Source organism: Tenrec ecaudatus, chromosome 12 (assembly GCF_050624435.1).
Source record: "Tenrec ecaudatus isolate mTenEca1 chromosome 12, mTenEca1.hap1, whole genome shotgun sequence".
NCBI classification, from domain to species: Eukaryota; Metazoa; Chordata; class Mammalia; order Afrosoricida; family Tenrecidae; genus Tenrec; species Tenrec ecaudatus.
The window spans coordinates 102,996,860-103,010,482 of record NC_134541.1 but is presented as its reverse complement, the minus strand read 5'-3'; the positions used below and the strand labels follow the sequence as shown (position 1 = coordinate 103,010,482).

The following is a 13,623-nucleotide window of genomic DNA, read 5'->3' as shown; positions in this document are numbered from 1 at the left end:
CACCTGAATTTAGAGAACATCTCCAGAACAGATTTGACACAATTAACACTAATGACAGAGGGTTTGATGAGCTGTGGAAGGACATCTGGAACATCATACACGAAGAAAGCAAAGGGTCATTAGAAAGAGAGGAAAGAGAGAGACGATCAGAATGGACGTCAGAAGAGACACCGATGCTTGTTCTTGATTGTTGAGTAGCTAAAGCACGTGGAAGAAATGATGAAGTCAAAGAACTGAACAGAAAATTCAAAGTGGCAGCTCAAGAAGACAAAGTAGAATATTATATTGAAACATGCACAGCCCTAAAGTTAAAAAATAAAGAAGGAAGAACACACTCAACATATCTTAAACTGAAAGAACTCAAGAAAAACTCAAGCTTTTAGTGTCAATATCGAAAGAGTCTATGGAAAAAATATTGAGTGATGTAGAAAGCATCAACATAAGATAGAAAGAATACACAGAGTCATGGTACCAAAGAGAACTAGTCGACAGCTAACATTTCAAGAGGTAGCATATGATCAAGAACCAATGGTGCTGGAGGAAGAATTTCAAGCTGTATTGGAAGCACTAGGCCAAGACAGTGGAGTTGATGGAATATCAATTGAAATGATTCAACAAGCTGGTGAGGCACCGGAAGCACTCCTTTGGCTATGCCAGGGCAACTACTCGGCCAAGACTGGAAGAGAAACATAGCTTAACCATTCCTAAGAAAGGTCACCCAACAGAATGCTCAAACTATAGAATCATATCAACAGTATCATATGCAAGTAAAAGTTAGGTGAAGGCCATCAAACAATATTGGCGGCATGAATTCTGGTAGCAAGGAACTACCAGAGGTTCAAACTGAATTTAAAAGAGGCCATGAAACTAGGGATATCATTGAGACGAGATGGATCTTGGCAGAAAACAGAGGATACAAGGAAGAGGTTTTTTTGGTTTTGTTGACTATGCTAAGACATTTTTGAGTGTGTGGACCACAACAAACTATGGGTAGCTTTCAGAAGAATGGCTTTGAGACCCCCAGAACACCACATTGTCCTCATGAGGAACCTGCGCATGGATCAAGACGCATTATGAAAACAGAACAAGGGCATAGAGAGTGGTTTAAAATCAGGAAAGTTGTGCATCATTGCTGTATCTTTTCACCATATTTATTGAATTTGTATGCTGAGCAAATCATCAGAGAAAGAAGATTCTATGAAGAAGAATGTGGTATCAGGATTGGAGGAAAACTTATTAACCATCTGCAATATGTAGATGACACAACCTTGCTTGTTGACAGTGAGGAGGACTTGAAGCACTTGCTGCTGAAGATGAAGGACTGTAGCCTTCAGTGTGGATTACAACCCAATGTGAAAAAGACAAATGCTCACAACTAGACAAGCAGGTAACATCATGGTAAACAGAGAAAAGATGGAAAATTTCAAGGAATTTGTCTTGCTTGGGTCCACAGTCAATGCTTATAGAAGCAAAAGGCAAGAGATCAAATGACACATTTCATTGGTTAAATGGCTGCTGCATAAGACATTTTTAGAGTGTTGAAAAGCAAGGATGCTACTTTGAGGAGTAAGGTAAAAATACCCATGCCATGGTATTTTTAATCTTCTCATATGTATGTGAATGTTGGACCTTGAATAAGGAAGAACAAAGAAGAATCAATGCATTTGGATTATGGTGCTGGAGAAGACTATGGAAACTACTATGGCTGCAAAAGAACAAGCCATTCTATTTTAGAAGGAGTACAGACAAAATGCTCTTTAGAGGCAAAGTTGATGAGACTTTGACTCATGTACTTTGGACCCGTCATTAACTGGTTGCAGGAGAGACCAGTCATTAGAGAAGAATATTGAGGTAGTTACATAATCTATTGTCAATTTGAGGCTTATGAGTGAAGGGGTAGAGTTTACCTGCCAATCAGGTCACAACTTGATGACCTAATTTGGAGGCGCTCTGGAGATAAATAGCTCGCTAGAGGCGGGACACTTGCTCACTCCCTGTGAAACATTTCTGATGAGAAGTCACATGAAGCTATCTTGATGCAGCCAAAGCCCTGGGAGCTGGAGGAGCCATGTGGAGACCCCCTCCAGCCCTGAGATGCTTACACTGCCACTGGATCCACAAGACTTCCCACCCACTGGCCTGTGATCTTCCTGCATTCAGCATCTTTGCATGTGTTTCACAAGTCTGAAGAGGACTTTATCAATTGGTATCAGACCTATGGGCTGATATTGGACTTATGGACTTGATCTGGACTGGGCTGGGATGTTTTCTCAATATTCAATTTTTCTTGTATATAAAGCTCTTTCCTATATACATATGTGTGTCTATGAGTTTGTCTCTCTAGTCTAAATGGACTAACACAAATATCGTGCTTGGTAAAGTAGAGGGGCCAAATAACAGAGGAAGACCTTTGGCAAAGTGGGTTGGCGCAGGGGCTGCAGCATTCGGCTCAAACATAAGAACAATTATGATGACAACACAGGCCCCGACAGTGTTTTGTTTGGTTGTACATGGGGTTGCTATGAATGGTAATTGAATCAACAACATCCAACAACAATAACAAGAACCTTGTCACATGGTGTCACTGAGTTGTAATCGACTCAATGGCACCAAAAATCAGCACTGTATTATGAATTGTGGCATGAGGCATCTATTGTATTTTAGGAGCAGTCATTCCTCTCAGCACGTACCCAGCAGTTCATGTTCAGAGCTCTGAACATATGCCCTCTCCTCCTTTTCCTTGCTTATCATCTATTACTCTACAGACACATCCTAGAAGCTGCAGTGGGCTTCTTTTCTTAAAATGAAAGGAAAGAAACAGAAACCTTGTGAAACACTATCTTTTTTGACTTTTTCTAATTGATTCTTTATCATCTCCATATGGTAAATGCATTATGTCTTCCATTAAAGTTCAAGAAAAAAACCAAAAACTTTTTTAATTGATTTTTTTTTTCAATTGCAGTCTGGCATGAACGTTTTGATGCTGTTGCTTTGAGAATAAGAAAGCAAAAAGAAGAAGGAGTTGAGTGTGGGAATGCATTATTAATTTCTGACTGTTCTTGAGGTTCTCATGCAGTATTGATCAAGTGCCTCCAGCTTTAACCTTTACTCCCTCTTCCCCAGGGACCAGGTTTGTAGAGCTGCCCGGGGCCAAAGCTCATGCTTGGAGATTTTGATGCTCTGTGAGCCAGCAGATTGGGAAAGTCAAGAAAGTTCTCATCCATAAGATGAGAGCTTCACTTGGGAGCAGCAAGAAGGATATACTCCAGTGAGGTTCTGTACACCAACAAAGCACATTCTAATTCAAGGGTTCCGTCATCTTTTTTTTTTTTTTCCTGCAAGGAAGGTCAGTCAAAGAACACTGCTACTTTTATCCTAACGATGTTTGCACTCATCCTCTTTCCAGTGTACTCTGGCTGATAGAAAGGCTATACATGCCTGGTTAATGGTGAGAAGGGATTTACCAGAGGCTTAATTGAAGCAGAGGCCCTGCTAATGGATTTAGGGCATTAACTGCCATCCACAACCTTCTGCAGATGAGGTGTTCAGAATTTAAGCTCCAGTATACCTCCCTCCTCTGATCATGGATTTTATTATTTATAATCCTGGATCACACAGGCTGGTGTGCTTCTTCAGTTGGGATTTAGCTGACACCTCATGTAGACAATTCCTTATTTCAAGACAATCTTTGAATACTCCAGTTACTTTCCCTTTGGATTCATTTAAATTTTGTTCTACTTTTTAAAATTTTTTCTTTTCAATTGAAGTTTTTCTTTTGAATTTTGTTATTATTGTTGTTTTGTCTGTTTTTCTTTATATGAAATCTAGGATAACTAAATCTATAGAGGCACTAACTAGATTAGGATGTTGAGCTACTAACTGTAAGGTTAGCAGTTTAAAACCACCAACTGCTCTGAATGAGAACCAGGGCTTTCTACTCCCATAAAGCGTGAGAGTCTCAGAAACTCACAAGGGCAAACCTACTCTGTCCTGCAGGGTTGCTATGAGTCGGCATTGACTCGATGGGAGGGAGTTTGGTTTGGGTAGGGTCATGGCAGGGGATCTTGGGGGAAATGGGGTGTTAATAATAATAAGCACTGGAATAATTTGCTTTGCTGATAATTGCACAACTCTTTTAAATATCTTTAAACCATTGAAGAGTATATGTGAATTATATGTCAATAAATCTTAATTTTTAAGGAAAAAAAAGGCATTGCTACTAGACTTCCAGCTTGTACAAGCACAGGCTTAATCCAAGCAAAACATGCTTAAATGGGTCTCTTTGATCCAAGGATAGCTACAGAAATATTAGGATACACTTGCTATTCTGTTAGTGTGCCTTAAAAGAAAGATGCAATCCAAACAGTGCTTCCAAAGGGGTCTGTGAGGCCACTTAACCCTGTGTTAGTCTGGGTACATTAGAGAAACAAATCCACAGAAACTCATGTATAAGAGAGAGTTTTATATAAAGGGTAAATGTACATCAAGAAAACACCCAACCCAGTGCTGCCCAAGCCCACAAGTCCAACATTAACCATTAACCCATATGACCAAAACAAGTCCACAGAGTCCTCCTCCATCTCACAAAGCAGACACAATGATGCCAACTGCAGGAGGAAAGCACTGGCAGGGGTCTCTACACGGCTGCCCCAACACCCAGGGCTGCATCGGGGTAGATCCATGCGGCTTCTTCTCAGTGGTGTCTTGCAGGAAGTGAGCCTTGCCAGCTGAAGCAGAGAACTGGCTGAGGCAGCTGCACCCTGGTGTGACTATCACAAAGCAAGAGACCCAAGAACTAGAAAGGTGAGGCTCACTGAGCCATTTATCTCTCCGCCCTTCAATTAACCCCACATGTGTTTACTGACCGGGTTGGCACAATAAACTTTAACCAACTCAAACCCCCAAGACAGGGAGGTCAGTGCAGAAGGTTATAGTAGCTGTTATTGTTTTGTTTTCAAAAGTGTCATCCTGATAGATTTTCTCAAAGGACCAGGGTAATCATGAGGGGCTTATAAGGATGAGTTTTAAGATCACTGAAAACTGCATCGGTGGGGAAAGGCCCAGGAAATTGCGCTAAGCATTTTTTTTCCCTTTGTGACAATGCACCTACTTATTCTTTGAGGGTAGCGAGGGCTGGCCTATGAGAATTTCATTGGAAACACACCCCCACCCCGCAGCCTACTTCCCTGACCTTGGCCCTTCTGTTTGATCCCCAAACACAGAGAATATTGCAAAGCAACTGCTGGTTCAGCGTGCCAGGCAGCTAAGAGCGCAGAATTGTTTTCAGGTTTAGAGAGCTGGAAACACAGACATCAGAAGTGTATTCACCTAGATGGAGGCGATATGAAGAAAAAGTCAGCCCACAGTTGGATCGTTTTGTTTACTAAAGATGTCAAAGATTTTATAGCCCTGCTTTGGATGTACACTAGCAGTTCTAGATGAGGGTCTGGAGTGCCGTGTGGATGTGCAATTCCATCCTCAGGATGCTCCCAGGGAAAGCAGCCTCAGCTTATCCCCAATGAACACAGGCAAAGCGAACTGGTTCATGCAGCATGGCAGGGAGAGTTCTTGGTCTTTGGGATAACTGGGTGCAGGGGCTGGAGGAACCTCAGCCTGCGTCACTCCCTCCTGCTTTGGGGACTTCCTGCTTTGCCACAGCAGAAAGGCTTCTTCTGCTCGTGGCTCCTCCTTCATAAGACTCCCAGCCTCAGTTGCTTTGTCTCTTGTCTGTGGTTACCCTCTTCCCTCAGTCCCCACCACTGCATGGCGAGCTGATGATATGAACCTCTTCATTGGCAGCCCTGGATCATGTCTTTCCCCCCCCCCCACCGCCCCCTGAGAGATAATGTAGAAAGAGCCATGGCTGGGTCAAGTTCACACCTCTCAAGGAACTAGGCAAATAACTTGGGCGAGCCTCAGACTCTCTTTCTGTGTCCATGTCACGTGGCTTTGATGAAGGTCAAAGGGAGACACACATACTGCAGTGTCTCCCTGCCACCTAGTTAATCTCAACTCATAGCTAACCTGTTGGATTGGGCAAACTGCTCCTATGTATTTCCGAGGCTGTTTATAGGATAGAAAGCCCCATCTTTTTCATGATAGGCATTACAGAGGGTTGGGAACAAGCCATCCTCCTAACAATAAGCCCTGGATATTAGTATATTAGGGAAAAGGCAGCGTTCTGGGAATCAAACCATGAAATCAATATGCAATGGATCAAAGGAGCAGAGCAAGGGCTTCTGTTTCTTGACTGGAGTCTGACTCAGCTGAAATTGTTAATAGCTAAAGACAACATGGCTATAAAAGGAGACGCTGGACAGAAAATGTGAAATGTTAGTAAAAAAAAAGAGTGTCAGAGAGGTAATTAATCCTCAAACGCAAAACTCCCTCGCTGTTCCTGAGTCCGTTCTGACGCAGAGCCACCCTACAGGACCGAGTGGAACTGTGCCGCGGTGTTCCAAGACTGTGACTCTTTATGGGAAAAGCAGCCTCATCTTTCTCTGGGGGAGTGGTACGTGACTTCAAACAGTCGGCCTTGTGACTAGCAGCACAATGAGTAACCCACGAGGCCACCAGGGCTCCTTGGTGCCAAGCCTAACAAAGCTTATTGGGGTCTGTGGGTAGTGTCTTCTGGTAAGCAAAATCATGCAGTAAGCCTAACTGAGCCCAGTGCCATTACCCACAGGGAATCATTCAGTGGGCCTCCCCATGCTCACCTTTAACCATCTGTTAATGTTCAGTGCAAGGAGCCTAGTGGTGCGACCATTGAGTGTGTGGCTGTGAATATAAAGCTTGGTGGATGGAGCCCACCAGCAGCTCTGCAGGAGAAAGAGCTGGCAGTCTGCTCTTGCAATGACTCACCCAAACAAACTCACTGCCGTCAAGTCATAGTGACTGCCTAGGACAGGGTAGAACTGCCTCTGTAAGTTCCTGAGACTAATTCTTTCTGGGAGTAGAAAGTCCTGTCTTTCTCCCAAGGAGCAGCTGGTGGTTTTGAACTGCCAACCTTGTGGTTCACAGCCCAACGCATAACCACTATACCACTAGGGCTCTTGCAAAGATTACAACCTAGAAAATCCTTGGTGAAGTTGTGTGAGTCAAGACTAGCTCTACAGGACTCAACAGCAAAACCCATGGCCCGCACTGGTAAGGTTGACCTGAAAGGAGCATTCTCATGCATACCTGGCTCCAAGCCACTGCTTTTAAAGGGATAATTTTCAATGTGTATCAAGAGACTTAAAAAATGTGCATACCCTATGGCCCAGTAATCCCACAGACAGGGGAACAAAGATTTATATAGAAGAATGTCCACCTGGGGGCCATTTATAACAGTAGAATCTTGAGATGATCTAAATGCTGAACTATGCGGAGATGAGGAGATTCATGATGGGACAGTCTGATGATGAACGAGTCTAATTTTGAAGGTTATTAAATGGTGAGGGGAAATATGTATGCTTCAACTATGATATCCAAAGATGTGATGCTTTATTTTGTTCAGAAATCCACATAACAATATTGTCCAGTGAACACAATCAAGATATAATAGCTGGTATATAGTGTGACCCAGAATTTTAGTAGGTGACTTTCATAAAGGACCTTTAAACAATTTAGTCCTGAAAGCCACCCTCATCAGTGCTAGATGCCAGTGTGTGTGTGTGTGTGTGTGTGTGTAGGTGTGTAGATGTAAGAATGAGAGGAAATCATAGTCAAAATATTAATTATAGCAGATGCCCTCTGTGGTGAGATTGAATGAGACTTGTATTTCCTCTGTACTTTTCTATAGTTTCATAATGAATATGTGTTATTTTTACAATACAAAATATGTAATCTTTCATCATGTAATTTATCTGATTATAAACCTCTCTTTGATAATCCTCTCAAGGCTGATGATTATTTATGAGTCTTAGACTAATGTGCTCTGAACTCGGGGTGGCACAAATGCTTTACACCTGACTACTAACTTAAAGGTTGACAGTTCAAACCTGCCAAGCAGTGCTGTGGAAGAAAGGCCTGGCGAGCTGCTTCCAGAAAGAGGACAGCTAAGACAACCCTATGGATCAGTTCCAGTCTGTAACACACAGGGCCCCATGAGCTGGAATTCGTTCAGTGCCAATGGCTTTGCCTATGATTATCACGCCAGCTAGAATTCGATCCCTCCAACCTATGGTCCCAGTCTGTCCTCTTTAACAAGCCCTAGATGCAGCTGGGCTCCTTGCTCACAAACCTTCCTGCTCAGAAGCCCCCGTGCCTGTGCTGAGAGCCATTCTCAAACACACTGGGTGGATTTCCCAGTCGCCATGTTTGAGCTTCCTGCTCCTAGCACCTGAGGGGAATCTCACTAGCTTTGCAGCAGGTGCTTGACTCTGTCTGGGCCCCTTGGCTTGACTTTCTTGGGAACTTGGAGTTGGAACTGAAAGACAGCCAGTTTCTTCCCCGAAGAACAGGAAACTGCCTAAGCTTGTCTGCAGAGAAATAGTGAAGCTGAGGGGAAGCCAGGGGCACGGTGATGTCACTGTTGTTCTCGATTCCAGTTTTCACGTAGTTCCCTCGTGCACTGCCATTTGGGATTCTCCATGCTTATATTGAATTTCTGTTGTGGTTAGTGGTCATTGAATCTGCCCCCAGACTCATGGAGGCCACAGGTACAATGGGATGGACCTTTGGAATCCAAAGAGTTTTTATTGGTTGAAGTAGGTCACCAAGCTCTTTGACTTGCATTAAGCTTACTCACTGCCACCCAGTCCCTGCCGACGCCTAGCAGCCTGATGGGACAGGGTAAATGGCTTCAGTGGGTGTCTGAGATTGTGACTTTCTCCCACAGAGTGGTTAGTGGTTTTGAACTGCTGACTTTATAGTTAGCTATCCCATGCGGAACCCAGTACATCACCAGGGCTCCTTCTATCAAACTAGGGACCTTTTCCAGCTGGAGTTGGGTTGAGGTGGTACAGTCACCCACAGTTCAAGATTCCTACGTGCCATGTAGTTTTCTACGAAAGGCAGAGCTTTAACAAAGGTCATCCTTTTTATTTCAGGAAACTAAGATAAGTAACCCTGTAATAAGAGAGCAGTAAACCGTGTTCTTTTATTTTAGGCTCACACGCTCCCTCCTCTGGGGAGCCCTCCTGGATTAACCCCAGTTCACAGACGTCCCCCATGTGCCCATACTTGTCTTTATTGTGTGTCAGCATCTGCGGTCCCACCACAGTTGGAAGTATGCTGGGAGCTGGGAACGAGTCTCTTTTGTTTCTCTGGAATCCTACCCTGCTGACCACCCTGCCAGGAAAGACCAAGTTCCTGAAGGAGACTCAAACGGCAGGGCTCTTGTTGGGAAAAGGGGCCAGGCTGGCTCCAGTTGTGTTGGTAATCCCACGCTAGCCTGCTGCTGCGTCCTGAAGTCATGTTCGAGAAGTCATCCTCTGTTGGTGCTTCAACAGATGGGTTGATTGGGCCAGAAGAGGTGGGCACAGACAGGACTAGGGGACAGAGGGAACCTTTAAAGTGAGTCAGATTTCCCCCACTTCCTAGCCATGTGACCTCAGGACAGTTACTGAACCTCACGGGGCCTTGGGGAGTTTGTCCTTCAATCTGAAAGAAGGGTAGTGACAGCTCTTTCCAGGGTGCGGGAGGACTCCACGGGCTGTGCTAGTTTCCCAGGGTTACTTCGGGTTGTTGTTGTTGAGACTGTACCCAACCGAACATGTGCAAGCCAGCCACCCTGGGACCTTCCTAGAGGCGCACCCATGCTCACGCCGTCTTTTCCTGGGCTGTCCCTCCCTCGTTCACATCAACGCACTGCCCCTATCAAGTTGCTGTGGTCTATCTGATCCTGTACAGATAGAGCTTTAAAAAGCCTAAGCAAATGCTCAAGGCAGATGCTTTTATTTTTGCTAGTTTGGGTGGACTATTGCTTAGAAAAAGAGGAAGGTCGTTAACAAGATGGATGGACACAGTGGCTGCATCCGTGGATTCACGCCTACAACAGCCGTGAGGAGGCTCAGGCCCCAGCAGTGTTCCATCCCTTGTGCATAGGGTCCAGACGGGCTTGAACTGACTTGGTGGCACCTAACAAGAACCATATTGCTTGGTTTAACAAGGATACTTTAGGGGAGAGTTTTGGGTTAAATTCTAGGGGGTCTTTCTGCTTTCATGGCTCCAAAAAGTCTGCACGGAGTCCCCGAGAAATTGAAATTCTGTTTGGCTTGGCGATGCATTACTGAGTCAACCAATCTTGGCAGTGTGTTTTGTTTGTTTGCTTTTTATTGTATACTTTTCTTTCAAGGAAACTTAGAACGATGGGCCATTCAAATGATAGTCTCAAATTTCCCGGCTAAAAATTTTCTTTCTAATGAAACATGCCATGTTATTTATATCTCAGACATATTTTTCAATTAAAAACCATTCTCTTTCGCTGTCAAATAAATTTCACTGCATAGCACCTCTTTGGGACAGAGCAGAACCTGGTAGTGCCTGTTCCACTGAGCACGAGGCCACCAGTAGCTGGGATCCCACCTGAGAGTCAGCTAGCAACAACAACATCCCTGAACCGCAAGATACTTAAGAATGCAGATTGCACACAGTGAGAAGACAGTGATAGAAGCAGAAATTAGATGATAGGGTCACAAGCCAAGAAGTGCTGGCAGCCTCCAGATGCCAGGAGAGGCAGGGCAAGGAAGGGATTCTTCCCTAAAGCTGAAGGGCAGGGACAGCCTGCTGACACCGTGATCTCACGTGCCTGACCTCCAATGCCGTGCAAAAATAAATTTCTGTAATCCCACAGCGCTAAGCTTGTGGTGCTTTATAAAACAGCTGTCACAAGACATTGAAACAGAGCCATGGCCAAAATAAGTGTCATGCGTGATCCTGGACCAAGACAGGACATTCATCCTATAAGGCGAATGAGACATGCAGATCAGATAATAATACCAATCCAAACCCGCTGCCATCAAGTCAGTGCAGACTCGTAGCGGCTTGATAGGACAGGGTCGAGCTGCCCACTTGAGTTTTCGAAATGGTCACTCCTTCTCTCCCCCTCCCATTCTTTATTCCATAAACACCTAGTTACAAGTTACACAAATCCAAAATAAAGGCAGAGGAGGGTGTAGGGGAAGACTTTGTTATATGTGTGTGGGGTGGGACAGGGGGGAGTTGGGAATGAGAGCAGTCCTCTTCCTCCACAGTCCTGGTCAAGGACCAATGGCCCCTACAGCGGGGCTCTGAGGAAGAGGTGGATGAAGACCCGAGAGGCCCCTGCACCCAGAGCTTACCTCCACAGACCTCGCCTTCACTGCGTGGCAGGGGAGGGATGGGGAGGCGGAGCAGCAAAATGAAAAATCAAGCAGGGATGCAAAGAAGAAGCACATACGAGGAGTTGTGAAAATCCACTCTGAGGCCCCTAGGGAGAGGTGCGGGCCAGCTTGCCTATTAATTAATGTTAAATTGGGGGCAGGAGTTGGAGAGGGGCAAGTTCTCTTAGAGAATGATGTCCCAGCCTCTCGCGGCTTTTGCAGGAGGCTGAGGACCTGAGGCATCACCAGTCATAGCGGGCAAAACTTTCAGGAGGGGGAGTCCTCTGATCCCTGTAGAGCCAGGTGGGGAGGCCCTTCAGCCCTTTGTCCCCGCCCCCTGATGCCTCATGGCTTCAGAATTCAAGGGGGCTCTGAATCAGGAGGACTCTCTCCATCACTCGTCCTCAAAGGCTGCGGCCTCTCTCTCATCCAGGTTGATGTAGTCCTGCCGCTCCTCCTGGTCCCCTATGCGGTGGTTTCGGAGCGCTGGAGCATGTGAGCCCTGTCTTGGATGCGGTACCCACGAGACATCGGCTCAAGGCCACTGTCCAAGTCCTGGACAGTCCTCTGAGTCTCCTGGATCCTGCCTGGTGCCGAGCACATCTCTGACGTCTCTTGGTAGACCTTGGGAGCACCATCGCCGGTATTGGAGTAGGAGATGACCACGGAGGAGGAAAACGTCTGGCAGTTCCCTGCAGCGGTCATGTGTGTTCCTTGCTCCCAATCATGTCATTCATCATCCAAAACATGTCCATGAAGCCACCAGACATTCCCAGCATACCGAAATGGGAGACCGCCCCAGCCTGCATCCGGCGGCTGGCAGGCCTGGTCCCTGGCATGCTGCCATCTATGATGCTGAGGAAGCCACTATGTCCAAAGCCCCCTGGCAACATCTGGCTCATATGCTGGCAGTGAACATCAAAGGGGTCCATCAGAACATGGGATCCTCAGGCTCCATGTCCCTCATGAAGCAGAACATCCTGATCTCAGCTCCAGAGAGCTCCACATGGTCCCCAAATCGGGCTCAGTGGCCCATCCGGCCAGTTTTGCCTCTCGGTGTCGTGCAAGCTCAGGGTGTGAGGACTGGTCTGGGCTTGAGCCCTTCGGCCTCCTGCTCTGCCTCCTCCTACAACTGGCACCTCTCTACCCACCCCTCCTCGGCCCTCAGAGCCTGAGCCTCGGGCAGGCCTGAATAGAAGTGGAGACTGTCACTCTTTGTGGAAGCAGGAAGCTCCATCTTTCTTCCTGGGAGTAAGCAGAAGTTTTGAACTGCTGACCTGATTGTTAGCAGCCAAACATATAACCAATACACCACCAGGGCTCCTCGAAATCAGATGATGCTCTGTGCCAATGTCGCTTTCCTCAATTGGATGATGAGATTGTAGCTACAGAACTAAACCGTGGAAGAATCTGAATGGTATATTTGTGGAAATTCTCCATACTATTTTATGACTTTTTTTTTAAGCAAAAGGGAAGAAATTTATTGGAGCCCATACGGGAAACCCTAGGGGGGGCCAGCATACCTACTGTGTAGGCATGCCCAGCAAAGAGTCATACCATTTACTGTACCCCCATGTCCCAGAGGGACTCCCCTTGAGCCAAGCCCCAAAGGCCCAGGACTAGCTGGGGGTGGGGACGTATTTTATGACTTTTGGAAGTCTTAAATGATTTTGAAGTAAAGAGTGAAACATCTGCAAATCCACTTATCCTTTGAAACTTACTCCATCAGACTGGACCATCGAGCAGTCTTCCTTGTTACTCCCATCTACTGACAGCCTCCCTAGCTATCAAAGGTGGGTCACCATTGCCAGACCTAGTCCCCTCACGGGAAATAGTTCTTTCCCTGTTCAAAGTCACTTTTGAAGCCTTCAATTAAAGTCTTTCTCACTGTCATCCGGGCAATGCTGACTCATAGCAGCCATGTAGGGCTGGGTAGAACTGCCCCATGCGTGTTTCTGAGACTGCAACTCTTTCCGGGAGTAGAAAGCCTCATCTTTCTCCGAAGGAATGACTGGCGATCTCAAATTGCTGACCTTGCAGTTAGCAGCCAAACGACTAGCCACTAAGCCACTAGGGTTTCTCAGAGACACCCCGGAGGCAAAACCATTCCTCTTCAGCTGGGGGCCCAGTAACAACCTCGCCTCCATCTCTGCTTGGTGGTTGTGAACCCCTCTGTCTCTGTGATTTACAGTCATTGCTCTCAACTTGCCAAGAACTTCCTTCTCCACAGAGGTTTGAGGACTAGCACGGTCCCTAAAGCAGCCCCACAATACGGGGTGCCAAGATGGGACATTGCCCCTGGCCACTGCAGGAAGCCAGGTTCATTCAAGTGTTCCTT

The 13,623-nt window shown here is 46.0% G+C and overlaps 1 pseudogene; it reads right to left on the bottom strand.

Moving 5' to 3' along the window:
• Positions 1 to 11,552: 11,552 nt before the first annotated feature.
• LOC142423171 (myeloid leukemia factor 2 pseudogene) lies at positions 11,553 to 12,264 on the bottom strand (annotated as a pseudogene).
• Positions 12,265 to 13,623: the final 1,359 nt, after the last annotated feature.